The following is a 13,711-nucleotide window of genomic DNA, read 5'->3' on the forward strand; positions in this document are numbered from 1 at the left end:
AGCGCCCCCCTTTAGTACCGGGTGGTGGCACCAACCGGTACTAAAGACCCCCCCCCCCTTTAGTACCGGTTGGTGCCACGACCCGGTACTAAAGGTGTGCGCTGGCGTAGTGCGGTGCGGCAAGTTTAGTCCCACCTCGCTAGTCGAAGGGCTACCGCACTGGTTTATAAGCCCCAGTGCGGTAGCTCTCTCGAGCTCCTCTCCTAAGCAGGCCTACTGGGCCTACCTGTTCATTGCTGCCCTGTGGGTCTAGTGGTCCTTTGCGGGCCTGCATCCTGGCCCAACAGATGGTTGTGTTTCTAGTCGTATGCAGGCCGCTTTGGCCCAGTAGGCGGGCTTTTTTATTTTCTTAATTTTTTCTTGCTTATTTTATTTTATTTATTTTTAGCTGTTTTTTGCTGTATTTAGAGTTTCTTTCTGAATATTTTTGCTTTAGGTACAAAAAATTACAAACTTTCTGTTAGTGCCGGTAGTTTTCAAATTTGAATAGTTTAAATTTTGAATTATTTGAAATTTGTGTGAATCACTAGTTTGTGAATAACTTAACTTTGAAAAAAGATTTTTCAGTGATTCTTTTTTTTATGTTTAATATTATTGTGTTTTATCATTATATTCAATTTGGTAATGCTTAGGTTATTTAAAAAATGAAATGCCTTTGTCACAGATGAGTTTTCGTCCGAAACCCTGATACTTCGAAAGAGATAGTAAATGCATGAAAGAATTTGTTTGCACATAAAATTTCTTCGCGTTTCAAATGCCAAAACACATAATTACCCTAACTATTACAGAGATTCCCTCCTGGGTGTGAAACACAGAAGAAAGTGATGATAGTGAAGCCGATCACATCCCGGATCTTTGGGTGTGAAACTTTTTCTTCGCGTGTGTCCCTTTGCACTGTAGCCATGGAAAATCTTCATCATTTAACTAGATGGTCGGGTCAATATTCACTGCGAATGGATCAATTTCATCAAACTTTTCATAATCTTCTGACATGTCTGTCTTCTCATCCACTCCCACGATGTTTCTTTTCCCTAAAAGAACTATGTGGCGATTTGGCTCGTCGTATGATCCATTCGCTTCCTTATCTTTTCTTTTCTCGGCCTGGTAGACATGTCTTTCACATAAAAAACCTGCGCCATATCATTGGCTAGGACGAATGGCTCTTCTGCATACGCAAGATTGTTGAGATCCACTGTTGTCATTCCGTACTGCGGGTCTTCCATTACCCCGCCTCATGTCATATTGACTCATTTGCACTGAAACAAAGGGACCTTCAAACCACCTGCATAGTTAAGTTCACATATGTCCTCTATGTAACCATAATATGTTTCCTTTCCCGTGTTGGTTGTTGCATCAAAGCAGACACCATTGTTTTGGTTGGTGCTCTTCTTATCTTAGGCGATCGTGTAAAATGTATTCTCATTTATCTCGTACCCTTTGAAAGTCATTATATTTGAAGATGGTAACTGGGACAACGAGTATAGGTCATCTTCAATATCGCCATCGTGCATGGCACGTTTCTGCAACCAACCGGCGAAAGTCCTCGTTTGTTCATGTGTAATCCAGTCGTCAGACTTCTCCGGGTGTTTGGAGTGTAGAAAATTCTTGTGTTCCTCCATATACGGAGCCATCAAGGCGGAATTCTGTAGAACTGTATAGTGTGCTTCAGTGAGAGAATGTCCGTCCATACATTTTATTTGATCCCCTCCTAGCGTGCCTTTTCCATCCAGTCTGCCCTTATGCCGCGATTCAGGAACACCAATCGGCTTAAGGTCAGGAATGAAGTCAATACAAAACTCAATGACCTCCTCATTTTCATGGCCCTTCGCGATGCTTCCTTCTGGCCTAGCACGATTATGAACATATTTCTTCAAGACTCCCATGAACCTCTCAAAGGGGAACATATTGTGTAGAAATACATGACCCAAAACGTTAATCTCTTCGCAAAGGTGAACTAGGACGTGCGTCATGATGTTGAAGAAGGATGGTGGGAACACCAACTCAAAACTGACAAGACATTGCACCAAATCATTCTGTAACCTTGGTATGATTTCTGGATCAATTACCTTCTGAGAGATGGCATTGAGGAATGCACATAGCTTCACAATGGCTAATCGAACGTTTTCCGGTAGAAGCCCCCTCAATGCAACCAGAAGCAGTTGCGTCATAATCACGTGGCAGTCATGAGACTTTAGGTTCTGGAACTTTTTCTCTGCCATATTTATTATTCCCTTTATATTCGACGAGAAGCCAGACGGTACCTTCATGCTGAGCAGTCATTCAAAGAAGATTCCTTCTCTTCTTTGGTAAGAGCGTAGCTGGCCTGACTCTGATGTATGCCGTCTTTTCCGTGCATACGTTGCTGGTCCTCCCGTGCCTCTGGTGTATCTTTTGTCTTCCCATACACGCCCAAGAATCCAAGCAGGGTCACGCAAAGATTCTTCGTCACGTGCATCACGTCGATTGCGGAGCGGACCTCTAGGTCTTTCCAATAGGGCAGGTCCCAAAATATAGATTTCTTCTTCCACATGGGCGCGCGTCCGTCAGCGTCCTTCGGAACAGATTGTCCGCCAGTACGGTGGCGAGGCTTCGTCCGGTGATCCGCCTCACCTTTGAAATGCTTGACTTTCTTTCTTACGGGATGCCTGCTCGGAAGAAATCGACGATGTCCCATGTACACATTCTTCCTACAACTCTCCAAATATATACTGTCAGTATCATCCAAACAGTGCGTGCATCTACGGTATCCCTTGTTTGTCTGTCCTAAAAGGTTACTGAGAGCAGGTCAATCATTGATGGTCACGAACAGCAACGCCTTTAGGTCAAATTCTTCCTATCCGTGCTCATCCCACGCACGTACACCTGTTCCATTCCACAGCTATAATAGTTCTTCAACTAATGGCCTTAGGTACACATCAATGTCGTTGCCGGGTTGCTTAGGGCCTTGGATGAGCACTGGCATCATAATGAACTTCCGCTTCATGCACAACCAAGGAGGAAGGTTATACAAACATAGAGTCACAGGCCACGTGCTATGGTTGCTGCTCTGCTCCCCAAAAGGATTAATGCCATCTGCGCTTAGACCAAACCATACGTTTCTTGGGTCACCTGCAAACTCCTCCCTGTACTTTCTCTTGATTTTCTCCACTGCGAACCGTCAGAGGGTATTCTCAACTTTCTGTCTTTCTTACGGTATTCTCTGTGCCACCGCATCACCTTCGCATGCTCTTTGTTTTAAAACAAAACGTTTCAACCGTGGTATTATAGGAGCATACCACATCACCTTGGCAGGAATCTTCTTCCTGGGGCGCTCGCCCTCGACATCACCAGGGTCATCGTGACTAATCTTATAACACAATGCACCACATACCGGGCAAGCATTCAAATCCTCATACGCACCGCGGTAGAGGATGCAGTCATTAGGGCATGCATGTATCTTCTGCACCTCTAACCCTAGAGGGCAAACAACCTTCTTTGCTTCATACGTACTCTCGGGCAATTCGTTGTCCTTTGGAAGCATATTCTTTATCATTACCAGCAACTTTCCAAATCCCTTGTCATATACACCATTCTCTGCCTTCCATTGCAACAATTCCAGTGTGGTGCCCAACTTTTTTTTGTCAGCTTTGCAATTCGGGTACAACAATTTCTTGTGATCCTCTAACATGGGCTGCAACTTCTTCCTCTCCAAATCACTTGCGCAGTTTCTCTTTGCATCGGCAATGGCCCGACCTAGATCATCAGCGGGCTCATCTGACGTCTCTTCTTCAGCTTGTTCCCGCATTGCCGGCTCAGCTTCTTCCTCCATTGTTGTATCATCGTATTCAGGGAACCCATGGCCAGGATAGATGTCGTCGTCCTCTTCTTCTTCATTGTCTTCCATCATAACCCCTCTTTCTCCGTGCTTGGTCCAAACATTATAGTGGGGCATGAAACCGGACTCTAATAGGTGGACGTGAATGGTTCTTGATGTAGAGTAATTGCGACCATTCTTACAGCCAGCACATGGACAAGGCATAAAGCCATCCGCCCGCTTGTTTGCTTCAGCGGCAAGGAGAAAAGTATGCACGCCATTAATGAACCCGGGAGAGCATCGGTCATCATACATCCATTGTCGGCTCATATCTTCATTATACACAACACCGAATAGACCAAATTAATACAAGTTCATACATAAAGTTCATACATAAAGTTCATATACAACACTTAATTAAATGCAACAAATAACTCTCTAGCTAAAGAATTTAAATGCAACAACAAATGCGATCAAGATCGCAACTAAGGTAACAATTGATCCAACATCATAATGATACCAAGCCACACTATCAATGGCATATTTTCTAATCTTTCTAATCTTCAACCTCATTTTCTCCATCTTGATCTTGTGATCATCGACGACATCGACAACATGCAACTCCAATTCCATCTTCCCCCCCTCAATTCTTTTCAATTTTTCTTTCAAATACTCGTTTTCTCTTTCAACTAAATTTAACCTCTCGACAATAGGGTAGGTTGGAATTTCCGGTTCACATACCTCCTGATAAAAATATCTATGTAAACTTGATGGGCATAATTTGTCATAAACACGAAATGCAATAACTAGATTTAAAAGAGAATATACCACATCCGAATATAACAAGGACGAGGGCCGACGGGGACGGATATCAAAACCATGGCACTATGTATAACAAACAACGTACGGGTAAGACAATTATACGAGTAACTATATATCCAAATCACACAAACATCAATTTGGTAATGTAAAACATTCCTGAACAAGAGCCTCACCACAAGGTGGTGCCGGCAACGGGACGGTGCGGGCGATCGACTGTGGTTACGACGGAGATTTAGAAGGCACTAAGTAAACCACACATACATATGCAAACTAAGTGTTATTTTTGACCTCTAATTGCATATTAATCAAATACTAGCAAATATAATTCCTCCCAAATTAATCACTACACAAAGCATTGCAAGAGCTAATCTACCAATGAGAGTTGAAAGGACAAAGTTGCTAACATTTGTGATCATTTGAATGGATGGGGGCCTTCAAATCTTGACAAATTTTGGGCAAAATTTGTGAGGAGCTCGAGGAAGAGAGGGGAAGAACAGAGGAAAGTGAGGGGAAAGGGGAAGAACAGAGTGGCTCAGCTGGACGAAGGGTTTATGTACGACGACCTTTAGTACCGGTTCGTGCCACGAACCGGTACTAAAGGTGCTGGTAGGGCCCCAGACTGACAACATCCTGCCACCACTCTCTTTAGTACCGGTTCATGCCACGAACCGGTGCTAAAGGTTCGCCACGAACCGGTACTAATTAGAGCGGCCGGCTAGCCGTTGAAACCGGCACTAATGGACACATTAGTGCCGGCTCAAAATCAAACCGGCACTAATGTGTCTCAGATTTGCCCCTTTTTCTACTAGTGTAACTTGACCTGAACTTGTGATTTTTTGTTAAAAAACCCAAAAGTTGTGGTGAAGTGTTATAAGTTACCCTGAAGTTGTGGTTCTATGTAATTAACTCTAATCACAAATAAGGAGAACACAAAGCATTGCAAGCGGAATCAACCAAAAGGGTCGAGAGGAAACATGTGTCTGCAGAAGTTTGCAGAAAACCACTCCAAGAAAAGAAGTTTGCATGTTTTTGTGTACATAACTATACCTGGATGAGACGTGGGACCATAGCGTACGGAGGACCACCGGGCAGCGGCTCAGATGATTATTTCTATCACGTTTGGAGATGGGCAGAGTCAGTGAGACAGAGGTCGAGCCGTGGAGTGTATCTCGCGGCGGCGGCTCCTCCCAAGGCCCGTACATCCTGCTGACCAGCGGTAACCTGCTCGCCGGCGAGTATCTGCAGCGGCCCGGAGAGGCGCGTGCAGAGGATGGAGTCAGATCTCGCATGACAGGGGTATCAAAAACAGAGGTACTCCCTCCGTTTCAAAATAGATGACCCAACTTTGTACTATTTTAATATAAAGTTGGATCATCTATTTTGAAACGGAGGGAGTATAAATCTGTTCTGCTGTTGTACACTTAATTAGTTTCTTCGACCACAGTCATGGGGGTTAGGGTTCGCATCTCAAGTGTTGGTCGTCCACCACAGATATTTTTCCCGTTCTAGATCCATCATCGTTCACTGTATAGTTTCTTCAAGTAAATCAGGCGTGCCTGCTACTTCTGTGCTGGCCGGCTTGATGTGTGTCCATCTCAGTTCTTAACTGCAAATAGTTGGTTATCCACGATACATTTACAATGCTATTTGGTTCTATATAAGCTATTCCTATGGTCTGCTCTAGTGTGTCCATTTGTTGTCAGATAATTAGCATACTCTTCAGTACTGACCTCCCTTTATTAAGAAACATATACCAGATGCATCTTGATTTGTTTCCAACTAAACGGTGGAAAAAGTTCATATACAAAGGTCGGGGTGGGATGGAAATCACAACTGTTTGTCGACTTGAAACAGATGCTAGTGCAGAAGAAGGGAGGAGGATATTACCATTTAGCTGTTACCATCTTATGTGCAAATCGTTCGTGATTCACTCTAGATTTACGTTGCTTTGTATAAGATGGTTTTTCCCAAGGGTCTGCTCATTTTTTGCCTTGTTAACTAGCTCATTATTCATTGTCATCTTCTTTTTATGAATGTAAATAGTATACACATGTTGACTTTCCTGACAACTAATTGTTGAAAAATCTTCACATGCATAGGTCCATGGGCATGGGATGAGAATCACAGTTGTTGTGGAGGAAATGAAGAATATCTTGCTATTCGGCTGCTACCATCCATGTTCTTTTAAATTGAACATTGGCATGATTGTTTCTCATGATGTCCACGACATGATGCTTGATCTCGGCTGCTTATGTCGAGTACTTGTGTTGGATTTAGAATAATATGGTGTATGTTTCTCGTCATTGAGACTGCTGAAATTCGGAGAACTGCATTTGTCTTGGTGTTTTGACTTGTCTTCCCTCTGCAAGGTCATTGTACCCACTTACCTCTAAATTCTGCAAATTTTTGCAGTAGTTCTTGCGTTTTTCTCATTATGAACTTCCTTTTCCATTTATTTGTGTTCTAAGGAAGAGTATGCAATATGATGTACTGTTGTCTGGTTAATTCGCCTTGGCCTTTTGAATTTTCTTCGATACGAAGTTCTCATTGTGATTGTACCCACTTATGCCTGAATTCTATTATCACTTCTGTGGATTCAAGAAACATGAAGTTTCAGCAATGCCTCCGGTAATATAATTTTTGCCTATTCATGAACTTCCTTTTCCATTTATTTGTTGTGTAAAGCAGAATATGTGAATTTCCTTTTTCCATTTATTGATTTTATAAGGTAGAGTGCGTAATTACGATGCATTGTTGCCTTGTTTGCCGGCTTTGATTATCCATTGCGTCTCTTTCTTCCTAGCAGTTTTCCGAGTCGTTTTACTGCAGACTCGTGGAATGAAAAAATGTCCATTCAGTTTATACAATCATTTGAAATTTCACCTTTTATCTGTAGCAGTTGCGGTTTGTTTTATTTGTCGCCTTTTATGTGTCACGTTGGTTCAAATTTGACTGAAAAAAGGGGGGTGTGCTATTAGCTTCTTGGAATGTTGCCTTCTCTTTGTGTTCTCTGGGTGATGGATTTTTCTCCGTGCCGAGGAGAGGATGTGGTGGAATTGGAAATGCCTGTCCTTTCCTCGGGCGCATTATTCCCATGTGCGACTGAGTGCCTCTTCCGTGGTATTGGTGCCGTGCCATCTATGTTTCCACAAGGAGCTGCGGCAAGGCTTAAACACCTTGAGTTCTCCTTCCCAGCCAAGTGGATCTCCCGTGAAAACATTGATTTGGGTATGCGGCACCTACCTTCCCACGTTGAACTTATTGAGGAGGTCAACGTTGAACTTATTGAGGAGGCTAGCCACGCAGAGGTGAAGGAAGCGAGGGCTGCGCTAAGTCCCGTCCTTGATATATGATGTTCATTGCTCTTTGTTTCAGGCAGACGGTGAAACATGCAGAAAAGGTTCGCTCTCATCTCTTCCACGGCCGGGCCACGTATGTTCGTTCCGTTTCCTTTGTTTTCTCGACAAGGTTCAGTATTCATCTTTGCTTTTCTTTTTTCCTTTTTCATCAGGTGGAGGAGGGCTTGATTAATCAGATCTTTTACGCAGGTACTACTTGCTCCATCAATTAATTACCAGCACCGAACTATTGTTACATCATTCATTTAGCCTGCGTACACTAGTGCAGAACCGGCCTTTAGTGCCGGTTCGTGACGGCCTTTAGTGCCGGTTCGCCAACCGGCATTAAAGAGTGGGGACTAAGGTCCTCCCCTTTAGTACCGGTTCGTCACGAACCGGCGCTAAAGTGCCATCACGTGGCACGAGCCAGGCCCGTTTGCGTGTAGGGCATTAGTACCGGTTGGTAACACCAACCTGTACTAAATGTTTGGGTGTTTTTTTATTTTTTTTTTTAAATTTTATGTTTTCATTTTAATTTAGTGATTGTTTTACATTATAATGAGTTGTTAAATCATTAGGTGAAAGTACCGCGGATTAATTTCGACTGGATGCATTGGATAGCTAGCTAAGTGATCAAGTATATGTCATAATATCCATATTAATTATACTTGATCAACTATAATATATACGGATATGCACTACCAGAAACCGTAATATTTCTGTGAGTCGACTAATTTTCCTGTCGGGCCCGCGACTAGCCCACAGGAAAAACAATTGGGTTGTCGGTCGACTCCTGGACGCCAGGGATATGTCTAATATTCCTGTGGGCTGAGTAAGTACCGACAGGAATATAATTTTCGGCCCACCCGCGAAACACTAGGCCGCGAAGAATTCAGCCGCGCGCATCTGGAAACTACGCCCCGCCATGGAGCCCTCTTTTCGCGCCTGTCATCGCGCACGCCCAAATCCCCCCAGATCTCCTTATCCTTTCCTTCTGCGCCGCCCAATCCCTCTGCTTTTGAGGCCTCCGACCACCATCCCTCCATGGCTCCCCACCTTCCAAGGTCACACGAGCGCCTCAACCTGCACTCTATGATGTGGATCTGTACCCGCCGGCCACCACCATCCATGGCTCCTCCGCTATTGGGACACGGCGTCGTCCCATCTCCGTTCTGGATATCACCATGCGACACCAACGCTTGTCCTGCTCCTCCACCATGGCCCTGCTCAGACCACGCCGCCATCGATGCCACCGTCGAGAATCCACCCCAACTCGAGCAGTTCACCGGCGTTATGGAGGTACGTGACCTAAATCTCAAAACTCTGTTGTTTCCTGTTTCTGGCATCTCCGGATCCCCAAATCTGGTGCAGCTCTAGGAATCCCCAAATCTGGCCTCAGATCCGATCTATAGAGCTGTAGTTTAGATGCATAATAATCACCAAAACTGGTGCAGCTCCTTGGATCCCAAATCTTGATCTAGATTTCAGTTATTTCTTTGAGAAATTTGCAACCATTTATTTCTGCCTTATTTCTTAAATTAGTTTGGAGGCAACAACACGTAGTCACAGGATTTAAAAATTTACTAAGACTAGGTGGGATACTTGGGGTGTACTCGGGGAGTTTCAATTAGTACTTTGGATACAACTGTACCTATCCAAAATGCATGTAATATTGTTTCAAACTAAATGATAATTTTCTTTCTATTTCAGTGAGTTTTTTTCATTAACTTACTGTACAATAGCATAATACTTCAATCTCTATTTTTTCTGTCCATACATTTTGATTTTACTTGCTTTAAATATGTTGACATTCAGGAAGCGCTAAGCAGCTGCATTGCAAATATGAGGAACATCATCCGTGCAAGAAGTTCAGATTCACTCGACGGCAAGAAATAGTGTCATATTTTTCATATTTAAGCTCATCATCCGTGCAAGAAGTTCAGATTCACTCGACGGCAAATATGAGGAACATCATCTAGTGTATTCCTCATATTTAAGCTCACCGTGTTCTTCCTTCTCCCTTAAGTTGTATTTGGTTTTTCTTTCTTATATTAAAGACTGAACAATTGCAGTGTAAGCACACAATTGGATGTTCCTGCTGGAGAAGGTGCGCAATCTTGCTGAGTGTAATTTTACATTGCTGGAACTAGATGATTGTAGCTCTTAGTTGTACAAGGTGGATGCAAGTGTCTGGGTGCGATGACCCATAGATATTGCATTGCCTTGAAAATTATCAGTACATTGCATAGATGAATGGATGTCACTCCTTACATTATTGTTCTGAACTTCTGTACTAACTTACTGACGCATCAAGTAACAACTATCCTCTGTTTGTGGTCACCCCTTTGCCTAGTAACTTATTTCCTTATGATTTTTTGATTGTCTTACTATCAAGTACAATAACAGTTTGCTCCCTAACTTGTTTGTCCATACCTTATCATTTTAGTCTCTTTCATTATGTTAGGTTTTTGGGAAGAATTAAACGAACATCATCAGTGCTTCATAGAGGCTGAAGCAGGTGGTTGAGGTATCACTCAATTTCAAGAAATTGAATAAGATTCTTCCAAGTGAAATGGCACTATTCCCTTTCATATTTTGTTCTATGCACATGAACCTAGAAATTAAATATTGATCAACACCTGATGGAGGACTTGTTTTTCTAGTTCGCAATTCATTCTTATTAGGAACAAAATTCAAGATCACGTATCTGTGAGATATGCAAGCGCCTCTAATCAAGGTATTTTTACTTTTGCCTTCACTATCATCCCCAAAGTTTTATCAGGAATAATTGTTAGTCAAGTTTTCTCTTGTATATTTGAAATATATCATGCTATATCCAGTGTGCCCAAGAGCATGAGATCAACATTATTGAGCCAGTAGTTGCTATGTTGGTTTAGTCTAAACACAACCTCTTTGTATTTCTTTGGGGTCTTTTATTGTCTCACCATGATGTGCAGTTCTCATGCTGTTACATTATGGAATAATTGCATAACGTCGGCTTTTTTAGTCTTATGGAGATGATGATGTCTCTGCCCATTTTTCTTGAACATTTGAAATGGATAGACTTAAGAGTATTGACATTGGTAGTGTGATTTCTTGCAAGAAGTCTCTAATGTGCTCAGGAAGTTAGCTGATAATTATATCAAACTAATCCAGAAGCATGTTCTCAGGTTGTCATTTAAATGGATTTTGTCAGCTGCATGATTTGTATCAAATCTGCGATATGATGCTAGAACAAATTACTTCATTATTAGTCTATATGAGCTGTAAAAGTGGGTAACTTTGCTGAGACAAAAACAAGTTGGGTATATATGCCAATGTTATTGCCAGAAACCGAGATACCAAATAGATTATGCTCATTATATCTGATACATATTGTTCCTGTTTCTTGTTACCTTTTTGTAGCAAACTGTTGACACTTCCACATTTTTACAAGTCCTATTAAATGTCCACTGCAGGGTAACCTTGAAGGGAAGTTTGCAACTTAAGCTGCAACCAAAGATTATAGAAAATGAGATCTCTTGTTGTGTATATTTAGTTGATGCACTTGTGTGTTTTTAGATGTTGCACCTCTGTTTCCATTGACCTTCGATTCATGTACGTAAATTCTATGGAACTGTATCCGAAGACATGTGAATTTGTATCTCTGGTTGATGGAAACAATTGATAGTGATGTTTCTATGTTATAAATATTCTGAGTTATGGAATAGTTATGTATAAAACCATTGATATTTTTTTTGGTTTCTTCTTTTTCTGACGGTTATGTATGACAGGGATATACTATTTCCCTGGTTTGCCAAATTTGACGCCTATATAACCCTGTAGGGCCAAACTCGTCAGGGAAATGAGAAAACCCGACAGGAATATAGTTCCTGTCGGTTGGCCGACAGGCATAGTTTATTTTTCCTGTCAAGCTATCTCTGACGGCTAACCCTGACGGGTGGCCGACAGGAAATACTTTTCCTGTCGGTACATCCTATTTTCCTGTCGGTTCGGGGCTCACAGAAAAATATCAGTTTCTGGTAGTGATGACATATACTTGATCACTTAGGTAGGATCCATCTAGCTGAAACTAATATGCGGTTTCTTTCATTAAATAATATAATAACTCATCATCATCATTATATTAATCATCATATTAATCATCATAGTAATGCATTACCGCTAGCTATATATCTAATCATCACCAGCACTACTAGCTTAAAGAAGAAATATTCACTTGTACCAGAAGCAAAAATATCATCGAGTTCAACATGATTGTCATGATATTATAAGCGTTCATATATAACACCACAAAAGCAAATTACTTAAGTTCAAAACGAAGAACACGGACATGAAAGGACAAGTACTAAGAGCAGCATGAACTAGCTAAATTACTCCTGCTAGCTACTCTCTCTGGGGTAAAATAGCATAGAACATGTATAACTCTTCTGATTCATCAAACTGGAGCATGCCGATGAACCTGTCTCCTAATCGTGGGTTGCGCTTCTCATTGCTGCCCCCTAGTACTTCTCTGTGATTGTTAATAATTTTCCTCCAATCTTTCACTATTAAGCATTCATCGCTTCTAGAAATCCTAAATGCATTAATGTGCAATGCAGGATATCTTGGCCGTAAGCTAACAATTGACATGCGACCTTTAGTCTCGATCCCTTGAGGCACAACTGTCATCGGGAGTCCCTGTTGAAGAACATCGTATAGTACTTAATTAATATACTTAGCAATGATAGTTTAGCAGAAAAATTATATATGCAAAAGATGCACTGAGGACAAATAGTAAAAATCTTACAATCATTTCTAAATAGATGTGACCGTACTTCAATACCATCACTATTGGTCGCACATTTTGAGTACTAATATTTCTAAGTGCAGGAAGAAAATTTGTCTTGACAGTATGAAGATCCTCAAGCCATGAAACATAATGACTTATCTCCTCACAGTTTAGTTCAGCTCCGGGACAGTAGTAGGTCCTGTCTACCAAGCGCCGGACATGTTTGGTTGAATGGAGATAAGCTGACAATAGAAATTAGTTGTCAATTATTTTTGAATAAGCAATATCAAAGACAAAAATATAGTTGAGAAGAACTCACATAATGGTAGAACTGGAGGCGTCTGCACATCGACCCATATGTCTCTATTACCTTCAATATCATCTTCCGGACGAATATCAAAGGTGATTACCATACCAGGCTCAAATGCATAAGCCTTGCATAGTACTTGCCAAGTTTTGCATTCAAAATAGGTGTACGTGTGTGCATTGTATACTTTGACGTTGAAAGTATAACCATCATGCTTAGTTTTCAGGTAAACTCTCTTTACCTCCATAGTTTCCATATCTTTAAAACCTATTTTATCCAAGACAAAAATTCTTGCATTGGCAGGGGATGCGCTAGTAGAATAGTGAAAATTAAAAATTATAAGTCAGGCAAATGAAGCATATATATAAGTTATGCTTAATTACGAAAACGGACTTGTCATTGTGACTTACTGTATCGAATTCGAAGGTCTCATCTAGCTTGATGCTGAATCACCTACCATCAACAAGGAAATTTTTATCGCACTGGCCGCGCTGGTCTTCACAGTATTCGCACATAATGAAATTTTTTCCGTCGTCAGACGACATTTCCTATGTTCATATTAGGCGGAACATTAAACACTTACTAATTCAATTAATTCAACTACTTCTATTAATTCAACTAAGCATTCACTAAAAATAAACTAGCTATGTTAATTCAACTAAGCATTTACTAAAATAAAC

At 41.5% G+C, this 13,711-nt stretch overlaps 1 long non-coding RNA gene across 2 annotated transcripts; it reads left to right on the forward strand.

The window, feature by feature from the left end:
- The first annotated feature begins 8,919 nt into the window (after positions 1-8,919).
- On the forward strand, positions 8,920-11,722 carry LOC123072382 (uncharacterized). 2 transcript variants are annotated; one of them, XR_006435075.1, is made up of 4 exons: positions 8,920-9,252; positions 9,769-10,060; positions 10,418-10,690; positions 11,412-11,722. It is a non-coding gene; the product is annotated as an uncharacterized lncRNA (long non-coding RNA). The 2 variants fall into 2 exon arrangements; XR_006435074.1 differs by having other exon boundaries at positions 9,769-10,690.
- The last annotated feature ends 1,989 nt before the right edge of the window (positions 11,723-13,711 follow it).

The sequence above is a fragment of the Triticum aestivum genome, chromosome 3B (assembly GCF_018294505.1).
Source record: "Triticum aestivum cultivar Chinese Spring chromosome 3B, IWGSC CS RefSeq v2.1, whole genome shotgun sequence".
Taxonomy (NCBI): domain Eukaryota; kingdom Viridiplantae; phylum Streptophyta; class Magnoliopsida; order Poales; family Poaceae; genus Triticum; species Triticum aestivum.